The 13,370-nt window shown below is 48.2% G+C and overlaps 1 pseudogene; it reads left to right on the forward strand.

Annotated features, from left to right (window-relative positions):
- The first annotated feature begins 11,633 nt into the window (after nt 1–11,633).
- Nucleotides 11,634–12,021, forward strand: LOC118619365 (annotated as a pseudogene).
- Nucleotides 12,022–13,370: the final 1,349 nt, after the last annotated feature.

The following is a 13,370-nucleotide window of genomic DNA, read 5'->3' on the forward strand; positions in this document are numbered from 1 at the left end:
GGGGGCGGGAGAGGGGGAGGGCAACCGCCTGTGGTTCCCCATCGAGGTTGGGGCCACAAACCCAGAGGCAGCCAGAGTGGACTCTGGCAGGTGTGCGTGGGGGTAAGTTGGGAACCTCTGGCTCTGGGCATCATTTTCTTCTTAAGGCACCCCATCCCCCTTTCTGAGCCCCCACCCAAGGCCCTTATTTAAGGACTTCCTGGAAGCTGGTGATGGGTACATTAGAGTTCATTATATTTTTATTTTTCTTTTTTCCTGCCCTATTGAGATACAGTTGACAAACATAATAAAATTATATACATTTAAAGTGTATATACAATGTAATGGTTTGATATATGTATACACTGTGAAATGATTGCCATAACCAAACTAACACATCCAGCATCTCACATAGTTATAATTCTTTTGTGTGTGGTTAGAATGCTCAGAATCTACTCTCTTAGCAAATTCCAAGTATACAATATAATATTCTTTTTTTTATCCTCATCCGAGGGTAGTTTTCCATTTATTTTCAGATAGAGTGGGAGGGAGGGAGGAAGGGAGAAAGGGAGAGAGAAACATTGATATAAGAGAGATACCAGGGCCTGGGATCCAATGGCAACCAAAGTTATGTACCTTTGACTGGAATCAAACCCATGACCCTTTAGTCTAGGTACCAGGGCTCTAACTGCTGAGCCAAACCAGCAGGGCAACATAATATTCTTAACTACAGTCACCATGCTGTACATTACATCCCCAGAACTTAACTCACTTTATGACTGTTATATTTTTCTTTCTACTTTTGATTTCCTTGATATTTTCCATAGTAAAACATTTAAGAAAACAGAACCTTTAGTGTGTTCTTGTTCTGAGAGGCAGTAGTGGTAATAGTTAAATGTTTGGAGTCCAGTATCTTAGCTGTGATTTTTTTTTTTTTTTTTTTTTTTTTGGTACGTGCCCCTAGCAGAAACCGAACCCGGGACTCTTTTGATCCACAGGCCAATCGCTGAGCCAAACTGGCCAGGGCTTAGCTGTGATTTTAAATCTTAGCTCTGCCACTTGGGTGGTTTAACCTTGGCCAAGGCTCTTAACCTCTCTGAACCTCAATTTCCTCTTCTGTAAAGTGGGGATAATCAGAGTACTTTCCCTCCCTGATGATTGTGAAGACAGAAAGGGTTTTAAACCAGGTCAAGCACTTCTTAGCCCAATGCCCCTGCATAGTAGGCACGCAAATTGTAGCTATTAATGCCACTGACTTTAAGAGTAATTCATATTCTGGCCAAAATTTGAGAAAGAACCAAGAAGATAAAAATGTCATGCTATCCCGGTTCTAGAGACAACAAGCAGAAGCGTCTTTTGGAGTTCCTCCGCCTCCCCCGCTCCTCGTTTTGGTAAGCATAAATAAGTCTGTTTTTTTCTAACCGAGAGAAATGGGATCATACTGGTCAGTTTTGTCACGTTCCTTTTTTTCAATAAACAGTGTGTAATGAACATTCTCCCTGAGCACTAAATATTCTGTTACACGCATCCTATTTTACTGCTTCGTCATCCCACAGTTTTCTTCATCAAGTTTTTTTTACCCCTTCCTTTGACAGATGTGAGAACTGAGGCTTTGAGAGAGGAAGTGTTTTTCCCAGTCGTGAAGCTAGCTGCTAGCTGAGCTGGAATCCTGACCGCCAGACCCACCAGGCACATCCCACACCAGACCGAGTCCTTCTGTGCCTTGGGGTGGGGGTGGGGCGTAGACACTCTCCCCCCCACCCCCAGCTTTCCAGACAAGTCTCTGTCTGCTCGGCTCCGGTCCCTCCCTTTGTAGCAGCTTCCAGTCCTGGGTGGGCAGGAACCCTGCAGGGCAGCCATTTGGGTCTCCATGGTGATGAGAGAAGAGGGTGGGTCTTCCTAGGGGAGGCCAGCTTCTGTCCTGCTGGGTCCTCATCAGCCCCCTGGAGTCCTGTCTCCCGGACTTTGACTTTATGAAAGTCTAATGAAGCCCGCTGAGCCAGGAGGATCTGAGGCCTCCAAAGCTGTTGTTTTCCCTTCTCTTTCCCTGGTTCTGAACGGGGTGCCCTTCGTGCCCCCATCCACAAGTAGTATCCTTCTGGCTGGTTTCAGAATGAAAACTGTGGCTATGCACAGCGTCTACTTTGTGCCAGACGCTTTATTTTATTTTATTTTATTTTTGCATTTATCTTCATATAGAGTGGGAGGGAGAGAGGGAGGAAAAGAGAGAGAGAAACATGGATGTGAGAGAGGACGCATCGAGTGGTTGCCACCCACTCGACCCCAACCAGTGCCAGGGACAAACTGCAACTGAGGCACATGCCCTTAGTGGGAACTGAACCCGGGACTCTCCGGTCCGTGGGCCGATGCTCTAACTGCTGAGCCAAACCGGCCAGGGCCCAGAAGCTTCACATACATGATCTCCAAGCCCAAAAACAACCCAAAAGGGAGGGATACGTTTGTCCCATTTTGGAGATGAGGGAACTGAGGCACAGTGACTATGACCCCATCAAGGTCAAACTGCCTTTGATGAAGAGAAGACTTCTTCCCCCACCTGGGTCATCACCCCAGCTCTGCCTTCCTGGGCCTCCAGAGTCAGATGTCTGTACCTGTACAAGAAAGATATTGCTAAGGAACAACCAGAACACATAGATCAATGACCTGTCATAAAATCAGATTTTTCAAAACTGACCTTACACAGTTTTGAACACCAGCAGCTCTAACCGCACAAATTTCCTGAGTCCCCTGGGCCCAGGCAGATATTACATCTGTGAGGGTGGCAGGAAAGGAGCATTAAGTTGAAATTCACATGACTATGACTTACATTGCTACAAAATCCGAATCTTAAAACCATCTGGGAAGTTTCTGAGCAAGTCACCCCCCACTGGCTTCTCTCTGATGACTCATGCCCAGCCAAATCCAGATGCATCCATCAGTGACCCTCCAGCCTCCTTCAGTACTACTGACACCGTTGTAAATAACGTGGTTATTAATTAAGAGAAAAGGAGCTGCAGTTTAGATGCATGCCGGGTAAAGTCGGGGTGCTGTAGGAAGGTTACACCTGGGAACAAGGACAGCATGGCCACTGCAAGGGCATAAAATTTGGGATACCTAAACTCCTAAACGAAGGGGTTCCCTCTCTTCTTTGCACCTGACTCCTGGCTTGCAAGGCTCTCATGCTCCTGCAGTCGCCCACATGATTCATGGCCATGTGGACCCCACACACAATAGACTGATGGACTGGAACTAGCCTGGTACTGGACTGGACCCAGCTCCACCATGGAATGAAAACTCTGGACACTGGCATTGCTTCTAGCTCTGCTGAATCCCCAGCTGCACATTTTCCAGGACTGGTTTAAGGGAAATTGGACTTTAGAAATGCAGAGATGTAATTTCATGCGAATAAAAATCACTTATCCTCCAAATGAGTCTTAGAACATTCTTTTTCACAAGATACATAAGAACCTGACCCCCAACACCCACTGGGGAAAGGAATTGCCCACTTCCACCAGTGGACACCTCACTTCTACTGAAAACACTTCCACTGACCATGGAGTTGCCCCACTGCTTCAGATCTGACTCTTCACTTTATATGAGTGTCATGTCTTCAACCCAAGTAACAGAAATCCCCAACTCACATTGACTTCAACAATAAACACATTTATTATCTCTGAGAAGAAGGCCAGAGAGAGGGCAAGTCTGAGGCTCTGGTGTATTCAGCAGCTAACAGACATTTACTATCTCTCCATCTCTCTGCTCTGCCATCCTAGTGTCTCAGATTTACCATCACACTGGCTTCTTTCATGGTTACAAGATGGCTGCAGCAGCTCCAGCCATTGCATCGAAACAGACTTATTCTGATGTCTCTTCCTCCTCTTCCTCTTCTTTCTCCTTTTTTTTGGAGTCTTTTTATTATTATTGTAAAATATTTCAAACATAAAAATAATAGACTACCCAGGTTTATAAAATCTTAACATTATTCCATATTTATTCTTAATAGTTTCTTTTAGTTTTATGAATTTTAATACATGTATAGTAACCAAGACCACTTAAGGATCTAGTTCCATCATCCCCTCAAACTCTCCTGCTATCCCGGCTCAACATGGCTTACATCATAAGGAAAATATATAATCTCTGCAGGAATTCAAAGGTGAAGTGGATTGAGAGTTGGTTAGTTCAGGGACTGGTTCTGTTCATTTTTCTTCTCTGCAGTTGTTAGGATATTGACTTTTTCCAGAATAAAGTGCATTGGGTTTGGAGCCTGCAGACTAGTGTTTATAGTCCCAGCCAGGCTGCCTCCTCTGTGTGTGACTCTGGTCAAGTTCTCTGACCCTTCTGAAATTTGGGGAAACGGTACCTGTCATGGGGATTGTTCTGAGGATTAAATGAGATAATGGGTATGAAGCAAGTGCATGGAGAAAGCATTCAGTAAACAGTCATAATTCAACCTTCCGCACTAGCTGGCTGGAGAGGCCTTCAGCCCCCAGGGAAACACCCCAGTGGCACCACGAACAAGCTCCCAGCGCTCTGGTCTTGGGTTTGGGTTGGACATGCGGAGAGAGAGGAATTCACAGCTCACATGGCCCCTGTGAACCTGCCACTGACAGCTGGGCTGTGAGAAGCAGCCAGTCCCAGCCCAGCACAGCAGTTAAGAAGTGGGCTGGGGACCTACAGACCTGGGTTCAAATCCCAGCTTGTTACTTGCTGCGTGAGTTTGAGCTTAACCTTGCTGAACCTCAGTTTCCTCATTTGTTCCCATGGTCCAGGCCCTTCTTCAGGCCCAGATGCTCAGGTTTGAGCACAAGGCCCTCCCTGTGCTCCACTGAGGCCCCATAAGCCTCTCCTTTCCCCTTGGGCCTGGATTCTCCTGCTCTTTCTCTCTCACCCACCCTGTCCTGCCTCCTCTGTGTGTCCGGCTTCCAGTGTATGTTGTTGGCCATTTTCTGATCCTGAATGAGGGCTGCAGGAGTAGGAGGGGCTCGGGTAGCTTCTGGGGGCCGAGGGGAGGAGAAGAGTGGGTCCTCAAATGATCTGGCCTCTTATCTAAAGGACAATCAGACATTCTGCACCATGGAAATCATCTCTTGAGAGGGTGTCTCTCCTACCTTGTTATGATCAAATGGTGTCTCTCCTAAGCCTTGAACCTCATAAAAGGGCCCTTTTAGGTATCCTGGTCCCGGAGATGGGGGAAGGTATTTTTCAGGGCATTATTTTGTATTATTATTACTATTATTATTATTATTATTGTAGTTCCAGAGTGGATCACAAAATATATTTAATAGTGAATAAATTAAAAAAGGGTCAGAACCCAGAGCATATGTTCCAGAAAATAAATGTCTGGAGACTGAGAAGGACAAGCTCAGCCTGCCCTGGCAATCCCCCCGGGCTTCCTGGAGGAGGCAAGAATTGGCCTTGGCCCTGGGGGAAGGAGGGCAGCCCACTTTGGTGCCCCAGGGCTGTTAGAAGGTCTGTTCTGAGACCAGAGGCATTGGCTTGGCATGAAGAACAGTTTCAGGATAGGGCTGAAGGCTGAGGGGAAGGAGAACAGAAAAGAAGTTGCTGGGGTTGGGGTGAGGGGTGGCAGGGGAGGGAGAAGCTGCTCTCACTTCTCCCTTCTCTCTGGAAACTGGAGAACTTGGCCTGTGTTCCAGCTTTGGCTCTAGTAGGCTGGGCCTCCTCCAGCCTCAGGGAGGATCACAGGAAGTGTAAAGCAACAGGCACTTGCCAAATGTCCAAGGGCATAGGACACCCAGAGCCATTTCCCCTCAGTCACATTAGGAAATAGGTTTGTGTGCTCAGCCAGCCCCAGGGGGCCGAGGGCTGGTCCCAGAGGGAGCTGTTGCTGGTAAAGAGCAAACTGCTCCCTGCCTGGTCCTGCCCAGTCTGGGGACACAGACGACCGGAACTAGAGGGAGGTCAGGGAGGAATGGCCTGGCTTTGAGCCCTGTCTCGCCTCTACTTGGCTCTGTGAACCAGGACGAGTCTTTGCTCCTCTCTGAGCTCCAGGCTCTTCATCCATAAGAGCAGCCCCATTTTTGGAGGGCTTAAACCACCCCAGAAACCACGTCAAACCACTGGCTAACATCCTCTTTTGATCATCCATCCTTGAAAGTTGGTCTCATTGGCTCCATTTCACAGATGAGAACATTGACGCTCAGAGAAGTTAGGTAGCTTGTCCGAAGCCACACACCAGAGAAGGGGCAGAGGGATGCTGAGGGCTTGAAAATGAGGAAGGGTGGTGTGACGCAGGTGAGTGCGGAATGCCAGGGCTCCTGGAGAAACACGTCCCCTGAGCTGCAGGTGGGGGAAGGCCAGGCCAGGTGGATGGAACAGCTGAAGCCAAAGCAGAGTGGGTTCGAGTTCCCAGGGCCCTCAGAGTGGGAGTGCAAGTGGGGGGAGGCGGTGTGAGTTGGGCCATGGGGTCATAATGTGATCTTGTCCTTGGAGGCCAGTGACCCCCAAGAGTTTCAAGCAGGAAGGTCCTCCCATGAAAACAGTTAAGTTTGCAGCCAGCAGGTTGAGAAAAAGCCACTACAAATTTAGCAATTCTTTTCAATGAATTTTCATTTTTCTGGCTCCAGGTTTACAGACATTTGAAATGTGGAGAGCCAGAGACACGTTTGATGACAGTTGATAGTGTTCGGCTACAGGACCTCTAAATGCCCCCAAAATTTGCCCTGCCCTGCGCCCTGGTCCCCACGGCACCTGGGGAGCTGAACCCAGAGGCCATCATGCTCAGAAACAAAGTACTGACTCATGGTCAACAGGGCCGGTGGCCAATGGCGGAGGCTCTGCGCGCTCCTCCTCCTCCCAGCCTTTAGCAGACCGTGTCCGGGAGAGATCCCAGGATGACTGGCTTGGGTGGAGGGTGTGGATGCAAAAGGGGCCACATACTAACCCTGACAAGCTCAGGGGAGGCCTGTGTGGCGGCCTTACATACTCAGAGACCTAAAGTAACCACATGGGATGGTTTGAAATTAAACTTTCTAACTAAAAGCAGTTCCTGGAGGGGAGTCTCGTCCTAGGCTGATGTGTTTCCTGAACAAAGAAAGGTCAATCTGGGCCTTAACTGAGCCTGTCTGTTGTCTTGTTTTGAATCTACAATTACATACCTTTGGAATTTCAAAGTCATTTCCTTCCCGCCCCTCCGCCCCTCAAACACAACCACCACACCAAAGCAGAGACCACAAATCCCCTCGTTGTTATTATCATGTTAATTGGTAACTGTTAACTATCCTATACCTACCTATGTAAAAGAAATACGTGTTTATTCTTTTTACTTTTTATCCAATCCCAGATTTTCCCTACCTTCCGCCCCCACTGTGCTTTCTCCTGCCTCCCAAATCTGTCACCAGTGGATTTCATGTGACCCCATTACGTCTCCCCCTTTGATTCTGCTGTGTAACGAAAGTGGTAAAACTGCCATTTTCCAGAGCATTTTCTCAATCCATTGAGTTTTCGCTTCCCGACAGCTGTTGTCAGTTTGGCTCGAGTAAACTCATAAAACATTATTACAGGTTTGGACGTTTCTTGCATTGACATTTACTTGGCATAATGCAGCAGGATTCCAAAGAAGCCCACCCAGGACCACCTTGCAGACCCAGGGCCCATTGTGCCCCACCCGCCCCTTGTTCTGCACCAAGTGAACGTGGGTGACTTTCCCTTGGAATTCTGGACCTCTTTGTTTTAAGGTAAGAGGCCCTGGTTTTATTTGAGCCGTTTTTTTTAAAATCCTGGAAGTAGAACTAAAGGTCAAGGGTCGAAAGAATGAAGTTAATGCTTGACAGGAGGAAAAACGGGTGGCTGGTTTTTAAGTTTGGCTTTTCAATTAGAATTGCTTTCTGAGAGCCTGAACAAACACCTTTACTGCATAAATGAGAAGCTGAACTTGTTCAGCTCTGAATATAAGGGGTACTTCCTCCCTCCACCTTGAATCTCGGGTATTCTTAGGTGACTAAGAATCTTTGTGGAGGTATCAGGGGACATCCCCTATGACACACAGGAGCCCTGTAGGGATTTCCAACTTACCTGTGGGTAATTAATTGACTCATCCAGGGACGCTCGAACCAAGGTTGGTTAATGAGTGCTGCAAGTCCTCAGGGCTGTACTAGACAGCCAGGGAGAGAAACTGAGGCATGTAAGAGAGTTGAATGCAACTCTGGAGGAGATAGCCCCTTGGAGCTCAACTCATAGGCAGCACACTTCAACCCATCACACAATATCCCTAGAAATTTGTTTAGACTCTACAGATACCCCAAAAAAGCTAAAATTAACAGGGGAAATTGTGCCTCCAAGGCTGAAGGCGCCCAGGCTCCAGCCCCCATTAATACACCTATGGATACACAATAAATAAGAAGTCTTTACTTGCAATTACTTACAGAAATGGGAAGACTTAACTATAAATGATATCAAATTAAAATGACCAAACTGGAGGGATTTCTTGGTGCCTAAATTAATGTTTTGCATGCAAAATTAGAAAATGCCAGCTCTGGCCCTGGCGAGGTAGCTCAGTTGGTTAGAGCGTCATCCCAACATTCCAAGGTTTCAGGTTCAATCCCTGGTCAGGACACACACAAGAGGCAACCAATGAATGCATAAATAAGTGGAACAACAAATCGATGTTTTCTCTCCCTCTCTCTGTCTCTCAAAGCAATAAATTAAAAAAAAAAATTAAAACAAACAAAAAAAATGCTAGCTCTAAAATCAAACTGAATGAATGGGAAACACATACATATACAAATATATAAGTATATAAATACACACACATGTTTGTCTTTTGTTAATCCTCTCCAGAGGATATTTTTCCATTGGTTTTTAGATAGAGATGAAGTGGGAGGGAGGGAGGGTGAGAGAGAAAGAGAGACATCAATTGGTTGCCTCCCACAAGACCCTGACCAGAGCCAGGAGACGAAACCTGTAACCTGGTACGTGCCCTTGACTGGGCATGGAACTCGTGATTCTTTGGTCCTCAGGCTGACGCTCTAACCACTGAGCAACTGGCCAGGGTGGAAGCATATCCTGATTGGAAATGAAAAGCTTCTAGAGGAGCACAGACAAATTCTTTTAAAAAAATTTTTTTTCCTTTATTGATTTCAGAGAGAGAGGAAGTGAGAGGGAGGGAGCGAGAGATGGAAACATCGATTGGCCGCCTCCTGCATGCCCCCCGCCCCGGAGATTGGGCCCACAACCTGGGCATGTGCTCTGACCAGGAATCGAACCAGTGACCTCTTGGTGCATGGGTCAACGCTGGGCCAGATACATTTTTAAAAAATAAGTTAATTGGAAATTTTAGAGATTGTCTCTGAACTAAAGAAGGCTTCTGAAACTAATAAATGTCAACACCCCATTCCTCTCCCTTCTACAGCCCCTCCACTAGACCCTTTGCTCTCTGAGCCTCCTTGTCTGGATCTGTCCCCCCTCCCTTCTTCCTTCCCCTTCTATCTCCTCCATATTTCCTCCACTACCACTGCCAGCTGACCTAGAGGAAAATGAGAATAGGAATTCAGACAAGATTAATCTAGCAAGCTCCCTTTGAAGAAAAGCTGGTCTCGGGAAGAGGGGAACCAGCACTTGTATATATTTTTTGGATTAGAATAGAATTAAGGAATCTACCTAAAAATATCCCTGATTTTCTCCGGGACCATGATGGATTCGCAAAGGAATTTAACTGTTAGAACATGTGATCTTGGCTATTCTGACCTATTCCAATTAATATAGCTACTGGTTTCTGGGAGCAAAAGAAACAGAATTACTAAATAGGATTGGTTGGGGAACTCTTGCAGAAATCTCTTTTTTTATTGTAGAAAGCAAGGCCACCTTAAGAAGGATGACAGGGAACTGAAATAGGATCTAGAAAGAGAAAATAAACAGAAACAAGCATATGATTGCTTTGAGGACTATGAGAGGGTGTTTTCCCTTCTTCTTACTGATAGTTTAGGAGAAATTAAAGTTACCATAAAAAGGGGAAATTACTAAGGCCTTTGTAGATACCGTGGCTACTGTATCTGTTCTTAATGTAACCATGGGGGATTGTAACTCATCTCACCATTCTTTTGACATTGTTTCTGTAAATGCTGACTCTGACTGATATGTAGCTTGTAGATAAACAGCACGATTGGATAAGAATCCTAGGAACTAACTTCAGAAGATGCAACTCTAACCTTCAGTCATCCCAGTTCCAGGAGATCTGCTGACCTTTAGTCGTAGAACCAGGATGACAGAGACCCAGAAGGACACAGACCAAGTTGAAGAACACCAATCACTTGACCAGTTTCCAGATCCTTATCAGAATGGCCTGTGCTGGCCTGCATGTAGAGAACTTTTCAACCCCCTCCCATTGATTTCTTTCCGTCTCCTTATAAATTAGTGATGTTCATGGCCCTGGTTGGAGTGGCTCAGTGGTTAGAGGGTCAGCCTGCACACCAAAGGATCAAGGGTTCGATTCCCAGTCAAGGGCACATGCCTAGGTTGCAGGTTCGATGCCCAATCCCAGTCAGGGCACAGGGGGAAGCAACCAATCGATGTATCTCTCTCACAGCAATGTCTCTCTATCTCTCTCCCTCTCTCCCTCCCTCTCTCTTCCCACTCCCTCCCTCCCTCTCTCTCCCCCTCCCTCCTTCCCTCTCTCTCTCCCCCCTCCCTCCCTCTCTCTCTCTCTTCCCACTCCCTCCCTCCCTCCCTTTCTTCCCCCTCCCTCCCTCTCTCTCTTTTCTCCCTCCCTCCCTCTCTCTCTTCCCCCTCCCTCCCTCCCTCTCTCTCTCTTCCCCCTCCCTCTCTCTCTTCCCTCCCTCCCTCTCTCTCTCTCCCCCCTCCCTCCCTCTCTCTCTCTCTTCCCACTCCCTCCCTCCCTCCCTCTCTCTTCCCCCTCCCTCCCTCTCTCTCTTTTCTCCCTCCCTCCCTCTCTCTCTTCCCCCTCCCTCCCTCCCTCCCTCCCTCTTCCCCCTCCCTCCCTCTCTCTCTTTCTCCCTCCCTCCCTCTCTCTCTTCCCCCTCCCTCCCTCCCTCTCTCTCTCTTCCCCCTCCCTCTCTCTCTTCCCTCCCTCCCTCTCTCTCTCTTCCCCCTCCCTCCCTCCCTCTCTCTTTTCTCCCTCCCTCCCTCTCTCTCTTCCCCCTCCCTCCTTCTCTCTCTCTCTTTTCTCCCTCCTTCCCTCTCTCTCTCCCCCTCCCTCCCTCTCTCTCTTTTCTCCCTCCCTCCCTCTCTCTCCCCCCTCCCTCCCTCTCTCTCTTTTCTCCCTCCCTTCCTCTCTCTCTTCCCCCTCCCTCCTTCCCTCTCCCTCTCCCTCTCCCTCTCCCTCTCCCTCTCCCTCTCCCTCTCCTTCCCTCCCTCCCTCTCCCTCTTCCTCTCCCTCCCTCTCCTTATTGCAATTTTGATGTGGTTGTGGCAGGAGGCGATACCACATTTACCTATGCTGCATCTTGACGGGAAGTCTTCATTGATTTTTAAAGTGAGTGGAAAGGAGGGAGGGAGAGAGGGAGAAAGAGAAACATCTACGTGAAAGGAACACATCCAGTGGCTGCCACCGCACAACCCCAGCCGGAGCCGGGACGAACTGCAACCGAGCGCCTACAGACGTAAAGGACCCAACGAGGAGGCCCTCTTCAAAATCCAGACCCAGGCGCGCAGGGTCTCCCGAGGGAAGCGGACTGCCGGTGAGGATGGTGCTGGAGAGTGTGGCCCGCATCGTGAAGCTGCAGCTCCCCGCGTGTCCTAAGCGGCCCCCAGTCCCCGAGAGCGTGACTGGGTTCGGCGGCTCACAGTTTCGAATGGCCGGTTATTCCTTTCCTCGGTGTACTCACACTCCTTGGCTGCCTTGCAGTTCGCCCGTTTCTCCCAAAGAAAACACAACGGAAAGGTAGCTTGATTAATCTTAAAACACAAAAGGAGAACCCCAAAGTGGTGAATGAAATAAGCCTTGAAGATTTGTGTCTTATTGTAGGTGTTGGCGTTCTAAGATTTCGTGCCTGTGATGGTTCACATAATACACACAATGAATTGACAGGGGATAATGTGGGCCCACTAATACTGAAGAAGAAAGAAGTATGATAGTAAAGACTTAGGGTTGAATTGTTGTGTGCTGTGAACAATTACAATGATATGTTTTCATTCTTTGTGTATAGATCTTTCAAATGGTGGTCTTAATTATTACTGCTGGTGGAGTATGTCTGCCAGTTTATTTTCTTGCTACACTACTGTTTATATTTGATATTTCATATATTCAATCATTTCTATAGAAATTAAATTGTTCAACCCTTTCAAAAAAAAAATTGCAATAAAACTACAGAACCAACACCCTTCAGAGCCGCCTGACATCGAGCTGAATGGAAGTCCTACAACTACGAAATTAAAGAAGTCACATCGAGACTGGTAGGAGGGGTAGACAGGCTGGTCCCACACCCACATGTGGCGGATTAAGTCAGAAGGGACACCTCGGCTGGGAAGGTCCTCCATGAGGAGTGAGGGGTCCGAATTCCACACCAGAACCCCAGCTCAGGGTTCAGTGCCAGGAAGAGAAGTCTCCATAACTTCTGGCTGTAAAACCAGCAGGAACTGAGGCTGAAGGAGGCTGAGGCTTCTGGAGCCCCAGGGAGTTCCTCTTAAAGGGCCCGCACTCGAACTCCCTCCTTCTGGGCCCCAGCATCGGAGAGGCAGCTTGACAAGCACCAGAGACATACGAGGAAGAACTGAGTTGTTTGGCTTTGGACTGACAGCTGGAGAGGCAGCTTTCTCCTAGACCGACGTGCTGGTGGAGGGAGGCCTCTGTTCCTTTGGTGAGCCCTTCCCCCAGAAGGTCAGCAGATGGGCGCCCATATCTGGGACTCTAGTAACCTGGCTCACACTGTTTGCCCCACCCTGGTGATTCCCTGAGGCCCTGCCCCACCCAACTTTTGGGCCCACCCAAGCTGTTTCAGGTGACTTTACCATAGGATTGGCCTGTCTTGGATTCTGCTTTAGATTTTCCTAAATCGTCTCAAACAAGCAACATCTGGCCACAGCAAGTCCCATACCTCTCCCTAAGTGGCCCCAGGACCTGGCACTAGAAGCAGCCAGACTTGGTTCACAGCTTGGCTTTGCCTGAGCACCTCCAAGCCCAGCACAAGAAACAGCCATTGGCAGATTGCTTTGTAGCTTATGCTGGGTGGCCCTGGGTAGAAGACAGGCAGTGACTGACCTTGGCCCAGAGCCAGCACACCCAGTGAAGAGCTTCAGGCCATGTCGAAGCACCACCACCCAACCACCTCCACAAGTGACACACTCAAGGAATGAACTCAGTGGGTACCAGAGCCCTGCTAAACTAAGTCTTGTTCCGGGTGGTGGGCCCCTGCACAGCTGGTCATCCAAGGCAGTCAGAGGTCAGTGATTAGTGGGCACAGCCAGTCCTTGCAGCTGATAAA

This window comes from Molossus molossus, unplaced genomic scaffold, assembly GCF_014108415.1.
Source record: "Molossus molossus isolate mMolMol1 unplaced genomic scaffold, mMolMol1.p scaffold_m16_p_6, whole genome shotgun sequence".
NCBI classification, from domain to species: Eukaryota; Metazoa; Chordata; class Mammalia; order Chiroptera; family Molossidae; genus Molossus; species Molossus molossus.